Raw genomic sequence first — 13,365 nt, 5'->3', positions numbered from 1 at the left:
TAGTCAAATAATTTGATACCAAATCAAGTTTTTAAGAAAGTGTTTTTTATCAATCAAAAGATTCCCTTCTAGCCTAAAGCCTCAAAAAGTTTTTACAGAACACTTGGAATTTGAATTTAGAATGGATTATTTTGGAAAAAATATGGAGATGTCATCTACAGATGGTTCGGTCCCATAGGCAAGAAGCAAGATGTATGGAGTAAGCACATTCAAATGGGTCATTCTGAGCATATGAATCTTGCTCTGCAAATGGAATCAACAAGAATCATATTCATTTTACGCTGCATGCATATTTAAAGAGTTTTCCATAGGTTCAAGGACCTTGTCCTGGTGTTGTTCTTTTGTCTCCCAGGAATTAATTATCTCCTCTGACAGAAATTATTTGTCTTAGAAACCATGCTGAAGAGACATGTTTGACAAACATCCAGTTGTGAATAGGGAATTCCACACCCTGTATTTGGAATCCAAACACATAGGAATACCCTTTCTCTAAATGAACCTGAGCTTCTAAGAAAACGGAATGTTAGGCAAGCAGAAAAATGGCATAATTCCAGTGTGGTGACCTGCAATGTAGCTAACCTATTGATTCCTGTCAAAGAGAACTTTTGCCTTCTTAGCAATAATATAATTTCTCTGGAACCTGCTACAGATTGCTTGAGAGCTAGGGCAGTGAGGGCATGAAATCAATGGCCAGCATTTTAAGGTTCTTGACTCCAAAAGCTGTTTTTGTTTGTTTGTTTTCACAATCACTCAGAGACAGGAAATAAAAACAAACTCTATGAAGCTCCCAACAAGTCATCTTTGGGATTCATGGTTTGTTTGGCATAGAATACTAGGCACCATTAAAATTGTGGAGGCAGATCAAAACACAAGATGAGTCTGAATTGTTCTACATCTATGTCACTTAGTACTGTTGTTTCCTTTGAGTAACTCTAGGAGACCTGTGGTGATGTATTGTTGTGGTTTTAATGTGTTTTCTCTAATGACTAATAATGTTGAGATTTTTTTTCATCTTATTATTAGTCATTTGTATACCTTCTTTTCTACATTTTTGTCCAAGTAGTTTGCATAATTATTTAAACTTAGGGGGTTCTGGTTTCCTTATTACTAAGCCTAAATATTCTTTACATATAATACAGGTGTTTGTCATATGTATGTTATGTATATCTTTAAAATTTTCACCTCATCCATGGATTGCTTCTTCATTTTTCAAAGTGGTGTTCCCTGATAAGCACTGACTTTTAAAACTTTGACGAATTCCAATTTTAAAAATTTTTCTTATGGTTCATGATTATTTTGTATCTAGTAAATATTGGTCTACTCCTGAGATCAAAAATATTTATTTAGCAATTTCTATAGATTTAGCTTTAACGTGTAGCCCTCACACTCATTTTTATTTCATTTTTGTGTATGGTACGAGGTGAGGTTGTGGTTTAGATTCATCTTTCCTCGTATGGATACCCAACACATCCAGTATAATTTATGGAAAAGTCTGAATTTGAGCTATTCATGTCATTTTTTCTCTGTTAATGATTTACTTCTTGGTAACATTTCATTATGAATTGTTGTTTTAAAAAATATGTGCTGCTATCTACACACAAGACAACTTCAGGGTAAATATATTCCATTCATTTATATTTGATCATATAGCTCTCATTCATTCACCAACAGAAATTTCTTGAGCCCAACAAATGTATCAGACACATTGATGGTTGCTAGTCTTCAGAGGTGAGTACAGAGGAACCAGGGTCTTGCCGTCAGAGAGTTTCAGATCTACTGAGACACCCAGAGGGGAATAGAAAATTGTAAGGGCCTAGTTAGCTAGAAGAACATAGTTGCAAACCCCAGATATAGGGGTGGGCCAGGCCAGATGGAGACATCCAATCAGTGGGGCATGCATATATTTCCTGTGGTGAGTTGAAATCCCATTGGCCACCTGTGTGTGGGCCGGGCTCAACCACCTCTATAAAGGTTAGTCTGTCAGGCTGGGCGGGGGAGTAGGGGGAGTAGTAGGAGGAGGAGAAGGAGTTAGAATAGCCATTAGGGAGAACCATTAGAGCCGTTAGTGTAGTTGTCAGAGCATCGTGGTCATCATGGTCGGCGGGAGCGTCCTGGTCCTACTGGTAGTCATAGTCGTTGGCAGCGGCGCCATGGAGAACGGCCTTGCCGCCAGCAGCCTCACAGCCGTGAGCGGCCTTGCTGCCCCAAGCAGCGGCCCCGCCGCCAGCAGCCTCACTGGAGCGGCCTCGCCAGAGCAGCCTCCTCCGGGGAGCGGCCTTGGCTGCGTGCGGCCTCCTCGTGGAGCAGCATCATCTGGAGCAGCGTCATCCAGGGAGCGGCCTTGCCCAGAGCGGCCTCATCCGGAGCAGCCTTGTTCAGAGCAGCCTCCTCTGGGGAGCAGGCTTGTCCGGAGCGGCCTCATCCAGAGTGGCCTCGTCCAGAGCGGCCTTGTCGGGTTCGTCATCATTGTTGCCTCTTGTTCCTTTGATCTCAGACTCTAACAGCCTCTTCCTAAGAGACAGCCCCTACAGGTCGGTTTGGTTTCTGATGCCTGGCATGAAATAAAGCTTTGCTTGACTTTCGCTTTGCATGTCTCATTCCTTTGATCACGGACCCTAACAAAAATGATAAAACCATGTTATAAATGGGCAGGTGGTGGCAGCACAAGGGACAATGAAAGCCTGTTGAGGGACACACAACAAAGACCAGGGAGTCAGGAAAATTTCCTACATGAAAACGTATCAAAAAGGGGAACAAAAATTGAAGGGGAATCATCAGAGTGGATAAGCACGTGTTTTTCTAAGAGGATTCCTAGGAGAGGATGCATAACAAAAACCAGGGGTGAAAAAGAAAAATCTAATTGTTTCAATATGTTGTGGCTACTGGCTCATCTATTCATTCAACAATTATTATTGAGCTTCTACTGTGTGTCAGGTTATAAGCTGGACACTGAGCTCCTAAAAGTCAAGTTAGTAAGACGTGAAACTAGAAAGTTAGTGACAGGCAAGATCAAGAAGAGTCTCATATCTGTGATGGAGCTGAATGCCAAGTACCATGGGGAACACATTGGAAGGGTCTTCATACCTTTCCATGGCCTGTAGCTCATTTCTCTTGGTAATGAATAATACTCCACTGTGTGATGTTGCAGTTTGTCTATCATCACTTACTAAAGGATGTCTTGGCTGCTTCCAGTTGTATGGACAATTGTGAATAAAGCTGCTGTTAAACTGCGTGAGCAGGTTTTTTTTATGGACATAAATTTTCAACTCCCCTGTGTAAAAATCAAGGAGTGGGATTTCTAAATTGTTTTAGTTCTGTAAAAGCTGACAAAGGGTCTTCCCAAATGACTTCATCATTTTGCTTTTCTATCAGCAATAAATGAGAATTCCTGTTATTCCACATCCTCACCAGCATCTGTTGGTGATAGTGTCCCACATTTCGGCCTCTCTAATGGATGAAGAGTTTAAAAAAAAAAAAAAAAAAGCCCTCCTTTGAGTCATTTTCCTATCCAAAATGTTCAGATTAATTAATTCAAGAAGGCTCATGGACTTGAAGCCAATTGGTCCAAACCTCACAATTAAAATATGACAAGTTCAGAATCTATGCCATATTTGACCTGACATAAAGATATTGAGTCCCATCCATCACTCCGAATTCTAAGATCCAAACTGTGTGCTATGGTCAACTTATGATGAATTCTACAGACAAAAAATTTCTTACATAAAGTTTCATTATTCCAAGGGCACTGGGACATTACACACAGTTTCTGAGGTGTGAGCAATGGAGTCAGAATTGTCTGTTGGAATATTGTTTCCTTTGTTCCTTAGGCCTGAGGACTCATATTTTGCAAGTAGACTCTTCACAGGTAAGAGGAACATGTGAATGCCGGTTTTCTGGGTGGGAAGGAGTGACATAACAGACACGTGTTCCCACATGATAAGGTAGTAAAGATGGAAAAGAGAGAATCATATCTGAAGAGACTGGAAAGCTACTAAGGGAAGAAGAACTGGAAGGAATAAGTTTAAAAATGGGGTATAAACTCAGCTGAGGTGAGAGGTAACAGCTACATTTACTGTGAAAATTGTCACTCGGGTTCAGGATGGAACTGATGATCCAATTTTTATCACACTGACAGGTACTGCTGGGACATAATGAATCCACAGAGCTTTGGTCAGAGATTATGGAATCACAAGGACACCCCAGTTTATCTCTTGATTCATTTGTGAAGCCACATACTTCATAACATCCAAAAGAAAATATTGTCTTTTTCTCTTACCATACTGTTTTAGAGGTTTATCACATTGTATTATTGGCAGTTTGTTCCTCTTTAGTAAGAATAGTGAGCCGCTGTATGGCTCTACCATATTTTGTATACTTATTCTAGCTGATAGGTATTGGAATTTTGTCCAGTTAATGGCCCTAGTGAATGATGAAATGTGAACATTCATGTACAAGCCTTCTTGTGGACATAAATTATTATTTTTCTTCGATTGATACCTAAGAGTTGAATTGCTGACTTATACATTAAGTGTATTTTATTTTAAATTTTCCAAAAGATTTTATTTATTTATTTGACAGAGAAAGACAGAGCAAGAGAGGAACACAAGCAGATGGAGTTGGAGAGGGAGAAGCAAACTTCCCGCAGAGCTGGGAGCCCAATGTGGGGCTAGATCCCAGGAGTGAGACCTGAGCTGAAGGCAGAGGCTTAACCAACTGAGCCACCCACGTGCCCCATGTTAAGTGTATTTTAACATATCAAGAAATTGTCAAGTGTTTTCAAAGTGGTAGCGCTATGTTATATTTCCACCAGCAACTTGTGAGAGTTTCTGTTTCCCTACAACATCACCAAAAACTGGCATTGTCAGTCTTTTTAAATTTAGCATAGAGTTGTTCAAAATGTTCTCTTATGACTCATACTTTCTGTAGGGTCCATAAAAATAGTATTTTAATGCATATGACTATATATGTGTATATGTATATAAATTTTGCATATGTTATATATACAATGTAGAATCATATATGTGTGTGTGTGTGTGTGTGTGTGTGTACAATCCACTAACTGATCGCTATATTCACAGAATAGTAGCAAGTGCTCTGTTCATAGAATCCCATTGAATACTGATAACATCCTGTGTGGTTGGTATTATTCCATCCATTTTATGATGAGGAGACAGTGTCAAAGACTTAGGTTGATGGTAATCATAACAATAACTATATTTATTAAATTGAATATTTAGTGGATCTGAGTGTTTTTGCAGACATTTGCTGATTTAATCCCCACCACAAACCTGTAAGATAATTCCTGCTATTGATTTTATACATAGTTTATACATAATGTAATAGAAACATAGAGAAGTTAAGGATCCTGCCAAGATCAAGATGCTAATTAAGTGCAGAACCAAGATTATTTCAGATTATAATAGTTAATGACTTCCCTCCAGATTTTCATCCATGTCCTATATTGCTATACTTAACAACCCTGAAGTATTAATCTCTTTTTAATATGACCATAATAATAAGTGCTTTAATACTACCTTGGAGGCAAGTGTATATAACAGTATTACATTAGCAGACATGCACACAGACACACACAACACACAAACACACACACATTATTTGAATGTGAGTATAGTCAATTTTAGTTCTCCTATTTGTAACGTGAGTTTAGCATAATTTCAAGATATAAGGTCAATAGATGCATAGTTCAATTTCATAGTTTGTACTCATAAATAAATAGAAATTGGATTTTAAAAATTCATTTGTAGACAATGGCGCCCAGACAATTGGGGCTATTACCAAGTCATTTGCACAATTTGAATAGCTGCTCCCAGGGTCTTCTCTTCATTTACCTGGGCCTGTCTGAGGGCCATGTGAGGAGAGGTGACAAGATGGTGGAGAAGTAGGAGGTGCTGTTTCAACCAGTCCCCTGAAGTGAGCTGATTATCTACCAAAGAACTCTGATCACCCACAAAATCAGCCTGAGATTAGAATTATACACTTCTGGATCTCCACGGGGCCAGAAGATGCCAGTGGACAAAAGCATTCCTGATGCACCTTTCCTGCACCACAGTTGATACACTCAGCTACATATCCTTTTAGCCATCTCTCACAAAAATGTTTAGGAGGAGGAATGCCCAAAAGAAAAAAAATGAAGAGACGGTGCCCTCTCCATCAGGGCTATTGGATATGGACATAAATAGTATGTAGGAAAGGGAATTCAGGCTAACAATAATCCAGGCAATGGCTAGGTTGGAGAAAGCCTTTAACGACAAAATTGAATTGATTTTGGGAGAAGTAAAAACCACCAGGGATGATGTTACAATGCTCTCAATGAGTTCCACTCTAATCTAAATTTTCTAACAACTAGGATAACTGAAGCAGAAGAGTGAATTAGTAATATAGAGGACAAACTGATAGAGAAGAAGGGTCAGGAGGAAGCCTGGAACACACAGCTTAGAAGCCATGAAAACAGAATTAGGGAAATAAGTGATGCCATGAGACGTTCTAATGTCAGAATTGTTGGGATCCCTGATGGGGAGGAGAAAAAAAGAAGACTAGAAGATATATTTGAACAAATTCTCCATGAAAATTTCCCCAATCTGGCAAATGGAACCAGTGTACATGTCCTAGAGGTATTAAGATTTCCCCCAAGATCATAGAATCTAGAAAGATCACAAGACACCTGATAGTGAAAATGATGAATCATAATTTTAGACAGGAGCTCTTGAAAGCAACTAGAAGGAAGAGATTCCTTACATACAGAGGAAAGCCCATCAGAATAACATCAGACCTGTCCACAGAAACATGGCAAGCCAGAAAGGGCTGGCAAGAATTATTCAGGGCACTAAATGAGAAGAGCATGCAGCCAAGAATACTTTACACAGCAAGACTGACATTCAAAATGCATGGAGAGATAAAGAGCTCCAAGACTGGATAGGTTTAAAAGAGTATGTGACCACCAAGCCTGAATTATAAGAAATATTAAGTGGGGATTCTATAAAAGAGGAAAAAAACCCTAGAATATCATTGAACAGAAATTTATGGAGACAATCTATAGAAACAAAGACTTCACAGGTAACACAATGTCAGTAATAATGTATCCCTCAATAATCACTCTTAATGTGAATGGCCTTAATGTGCCCAAGAAACGGGACAGAGTTGCAGATTGAATAAAATGACAGGACCCATCCATATGTTGTTGCCAAGAGACAGATTTTGAACCTAAGGATACATTCAGACTGAAAGTGAAGGGATGGAGAAGCATCTTTCATACCAATGGGCCTCAAAAGAAGGCTGGGGTAGCAATTCTCATATCAGATAATTAGATTTTAAACTAAAGACTGTAGTCAGAGATACAGAAGGACACTGCATAATTCTTAAAGGGACTATCCACCAAGAAGAGCTAACAATTGTAAATATATATGCCCCCAATATGGGAGCAGCCAATTACATAAGAAAACTGTTAATCAAGATAAAGAGTCATATTGATATGAATAAATTAATAGTAGGAGATCTTAACAAACCACTCTCAGTAATAGATAATCCAAGCAGAAAATCAATAAAGAAACAAGAGCATTGAATGACACATTGGATGAGATGGAACTTATAGATATATACAGAACATTCCACCCTCAAACAAGAGAATACTCATTCTTCTCGAGTGCACATGGAACCTTCTCCAGAATAGACCACATACTGAGTCGTAAATCAGGGTTCAACTGATACCAAAAGATGAGATTATTCCCTGCGTATTCTCAGATCACAATGTTTGAAACTGGAGCTCAACCACAAGAAAAAGTTTGGAAGGAACTCAAACACCTGGAAGCTAAAGGCCATCTTGCTTAAGAATGCTTGGATCCACCAGGAGATCAAAGAAGAACTTAAACAATTCATGGAAACCAATGAGAATGAAGACATTTTGGTCCAAAACCTATGGCATACAACAAAGTTGGTCCTAGGGGGAAATACATAGCCATCTAAGCCTCCCTCAAGAAAAAAAAAAAAAAAAAAAAAGAAAGAAAGAAAGAAAGAAAGAAAAAGAAAAAGAAAAATCCAGAATAAACCAGCTGTCTTTATACCTTAAAGAACTGGCAAATCAATGACAAATTAAGACAACTCCCCACATAAGAATTGAAATAATCAAGACTAGAACAGAGATCAATGAGATAGAAACAAGAGATACAGTGGAACGCATCAATGAAACTAGAAGCTGGTTTTTGAAAGAATCAATAAGATCGATAAAGCATTGGCCAAACTAATCCAAAAGAAAAGTGAGAAGGCCCAAATTAATAAAATTATGAATGAAAAGGGAGAGATCACAACTAACACCAAGGAAGTAGAAACAATCATCAGAAATTATTATCAACAGTTATATGCCAACAAGTTAAGCAACACTAGATGAAATGGATGCATTCCTGGAAAACTATAAACTTCCAAAATTGAAGCAGGAAGAAATCGACAACCTGAATAGACTGATATCTAGAAAGGAGATTGAAGCAGTGATCAAAAACCGCCCAAAAAACAAGAGCCCAGGACCTGACGGATTCCCTGGGGAATTCTACCAAACATTCAAAGAAGAAATAACACCTATTCTCCTGAAGCTCTTTCAAAACATTGAAGCAGAAGGAAAACTTCCAGACTCTTTTAATGAAGTCAGCATGACCCTGATCCCCAAACCAGGCAAAGACCCCAACAAGAAGGAGAATTTTGACCAATATCCCTGATGAATATGGATGCTAAGATTCTCAACCAGATCCTAGCTAATAGGATCCAACAGTACATTAAAAAGATTTTCCTCTCAATTGATGCAGAAAGAGCATTTGACAAAATCCAGCATCCGTTCCTGATTAAAATGCTTCAAAGTACAGGGATAGAGGGAATATTCCTCAACTTCATAAAATCTATCTATGAAAAACCCACAGTGAATATCATCCTCAATGAGAAAAAGCTGACATCCTTCCCTTTGAGATCAGGAACACGAAAAGGATGCCCACTCTCACCACTCTTGTTCAACATAGTATTAGAAGTCCTACCAACAGCAAACAGACAACAAAGAGAAATAAAAGGTATTCAAATTGACAATGAAGTAGTCAAACTCTATCTCTTTGCAGATGACGTGATACTTTATATGGAAAACCCAAAAGACTCAACCCCCAAACTACTAGAACTCATTCTTCTATTCAGTAATGTAGCATAATACAAATCATTGTACACAAATCAATAGCTTTCTTATACACTAACAATGAAAATACAGAAAGGGAAATTAGAGAATCGATTCCATTGACTATAGCACCAGAAACCATAAGATACCTGGGAATAAACCTAACCAAAGAAGTAAACAATCTGTACTCGAGGAACTACAGAACACCCCTGAAAGAAATAGAAGAAGACACAAAAAGATGGAAGATCATTCCATGCTCTTGGATCAGAAATTGTTAAAATGTCTATACTGCCTAGAACAATCTATACTTTCAATGCTATTGTGATCAAAATTCCACCAGCATTTTTCAAAGAGCTGGAGCAAGCAATCCTAAAATCTGTGTGGAATAAGAAGAGACCCCAAATTTGTTGAAAAAGAAAAACAAAACTGGGGGTATCACATTGCCTGATTTCAAGCTTTACTACAAAGTTGTGATCACCAAGACCACATGGTACTGGCATAAAAACAGACACATAGACCAGTGGAACTGAGTAGAGAGCCCAGATATGGACCCTCAGCTCTATGGTAAAAATCTTAAACAAAGTAGGAAAAAAATATCCAGTGGATAAAAGATAGTTTCTTGAACAAATGGTGCTGGGAATATTGGACAGCTATGTGTGGAAGAATGAAACTTGACCATTTTCTTCCACCATACACAAAGATAAACTCAAAATGGATAAAAGACCTCAACATGAGGCAGGAATCCATCAGAATTCTGGAGGAGAACATAGGCAGTAACCTCTTTGACATCGGTCACAGCAACTTCTTTCAAGATATGTCTCCAAAGGCAAAGGAAACAGAAATGAAAATGAATTTTGCAGACTTCATCAAGATCAGAAGATTCTCCCTAGCAAACAGTCAACAAAACAAAGAGGCAACCCACGGAATGGGAGTATATATTCGCAAATGACGATACAGACAAAGGGCTGATATTCAGGATCTATAAAGAACTCCTCAAACTCAACACACACAAAACAGATAATCATATCAAAAAATAGGCAGAAGACATGAACAGATACTTCTCCAATGAAGACATACAAATGGCTATCAGACACATGAAAAAATGTTCATCACTAGCCATCAGGGAGATTCAAATCAAAACCACATTGAGGGGCACCTGGGTGGCTCAGTGGATTAAAGTCTCTGCCTTTGGCTCAGGTCATGATCTCAGGTTCCTGGGATCGAGCCCCGCATCGGGCTCTCTGCTTAGCAGGGAGCCTACTTCCCCTCTCTCTCTGCCTGCCTCTCTGCCTACTTGTGATCTCTCTCTGTGTATGAAATAAATTAAAAAATCTTAAAAAAAAAAAAACACATTGAGATAACACCTTACACCAGTTCGAATGGCCAAAATTAACAAGTCAATAAACAATGTGTGTTGGAGAGGATATGGAGAAAGGGGAACACTCTTACACTGTTGTTAGGAATGCAAGTTGGGACAACCACTTTCAAAAATAGTGTGAAGATTCCTTAAGAAATTAAAAATAGAGCTTCTGTATGACCCTGCAACTGCACTACTGTGTATTTACCCCAAAGATACAGATGTAGTGAAAAGAAGAGCCACCTGTACCCCAATATTCATAGCACCAATGGCCACAGTCGTCAAACTGTGGAAAGAACCAAGAAGCCCTTCAATAGATGAATGGATAAGGAATATGTGGTCCATGTATTCTATTGAGTATTATACCTCCATCAGAAAGGATGGATACTCAACTTTTGTATCAACAAGGACAGGATTAGAAGAGATTATGCTGAGTGATAAGTCAAGCAGAGACTCACTTATCATATGGTTTTGCTTATTTATGGAGCATAAGACATAACATGGAAGACATGGGGAGATGGAGAGAATGGAGTTGGGGCAAATTTTAGGGGGAGATGAATTATGAGAGACTGTGGACTCTGAAAAACAATCTGAGGGTTTTGAATGGGCAAGGGGTGGGAGGTTGAGTGAGCCTGTGGTGGGTATTATGGAGTGCACATATTGTATTGAGCACTGAGTGTGGTGTATAAACAATTAACATTGGAACACGGAGAAGAAATTTAAAAAATAAATATATATATATATGTTTTTTTTTAATTGAAATTTGTCAAAGTTTTAAAACACAGTGCTTATCAGGTAACACCACTGATAAAAATGAAGAAGCAATCCATGGATGAGGTGAAAATTTTAAAGATATACATAACTTACATATGACAAACACCTGTGTTATATGTAAAGAACATTTAGAACTTAGTAATAAGGAAACCAGAACCCCTTAGGTTTAAATAATTATGCAAACTACTTGAACAAAAATGTATAAAAGAAGGTATACAAATGACTAATAATAAGATGAAAAAAAATCTCAACATTGTTAGTCATCAGAGAACACACCTTAAAACCACAATAATACATCACCACAGGTCTCCTAGAGTTACTCAAAGGAAACAACAGTATTAAGTGACATAGTTGTAGAACAATTAAGACTCATCTTGTGTTTTGATCTGCCTCCACAATTTTAATGGTGCCTAGTATTCTACGACGAACAAACCATGAATCCCAAAGATAACTAGTTGGGAGCTTCTTAGAGTTTGTTTTTATTTCCTGTCTCCAAGTGATTGTGAAAACAAACAAACAAAAACAGCTTTTGGAGTAAAGAACCTTAAAATGCCAGCCATTGATTTCATGTCCTTACTGCTCTAGCTCTCAAGCAATCTGTAGCAGGTTCCAGAGAAGTTATATTATTGCTAAGAAGGCAAAAGTTCTCTCTGTGACATGAATCAATAGGTTAGCTACATCGCAGGTCACCACACTGTAATTATGCCATTTTTTTACTTGCCTAACATTCCGTTTTCTTAGAAGCTCAGGCGCATTTAGAGAAAGGGTATTCCTATGTGTTTGGATTCCAAGTACGGGGCATGCAATTCCCTATTCACAACTGGATGTTTGTCAAACATGTCTCTTCAGCATGGTTTCTAAGACAAATCCTTTCTATGAGAGGAGATAATTAATTCCTGGGAGAAAAAGTAACAACACCAGGACAAGGTCCTTGAACCTATGGAAAACTCTTTAAGTATGCATGCAGTGTAAGGTGAATATGATTTTTGTTGATTCCATTTGCAGAGCAAGATTCATAGGCTCAGAATGAACCATTTGAATGTGTTTATCTATACATCTTGCTTCTTCCCTATGGGACCAGAGCCATCTATAGATGACGTCTCCATATTTTTTCCAAAATAATCCATTCTAAATTCAAATTCCAAGTGTTCTGTAAAAACTTTTTGAGGCTTTAGGCTAGAAGGGAATCTTTTGATTGATAAAAACACTTTCTTAAAAACTTGATTTGGTATCAAATTATTTGACTAGTCTCTTACTGGGTGTGTCTTATCTTTCATATTGAAAGTTACCTATCTGAGAGGAGGTCAGTTTGAAGATGGGATTATTTCTGAACACCTCCAAACATCATTAAGATCTTCTAAGTTTGTAAGGTAAGTGTGCAAAATTGCTGATGCATCTTAAATATTGTTGCCTCCCATATATATTAATCATTGTTTCAGTCCCTTCAAATATAGTATTCAAGTATTCCATCCTCGCCCCATTTCTTGAAAAGATAGTTGGTAAGTATCATTCACCTAAGCTGACAGAAAAAAAAAAAAATTGAAACTCAAGGAATTGAAGCCAATTGTAGGACCCTGCTCATTGTCATGAAACAGCATGCTTTTGCAATGAGACAGCTAGTTTAATAATATAGACTAATCATGAGAATGAAAACACAATGGAAGTACACTTCTCACATAGAAGAGACATAAGTACGAATAACAAATGACACACAGCATCAACTGTTTTATCCAAGCATGAATGTAGAATTCTTTCTGGAAACAAAGGCTACGGATAATTGAGTCCGTGTGCCTTCTTTAAAAGTAGAATTGGAGACAGGGTGCCTGGGTGGCTCAGTGGGTTAAAGCCTCTGCCTTTTGCTCAGGTCATGATTCCAGGGTCCTAGGATCAAGCCCCGCACTGGGCTCTCTGCTCAGCAGGGAGCATGCTTCCTCCTCTCTCTGCCTGCCTCTCTGCCTACTTGTAATCTCTGTCTGTCAAATAAATAAATAAATAAAATCTTAAATAAATAAATAAATAAAAGTAGAATTGGAGAGGATTCTTCCTGAAATCTTGCACAGTTAAATGAATTCAT

The sequence above is a fragment of the Martes martes genome, assembly GCF_963455335.1.
Source record: "Martes martes genome assembly, chromosome: 10".
Taxonomy (NCBI): domain Eukaryota; kingdom Metazoa; phylum Chordata; class Mammalia; order Carnivora; family Mustelidae; genus Martes; species Martes martes.
The sequence above is the reverse complement of the archived record's forward strand: the minus strand, read 5'-3'. Positions refer to the sequence as shown.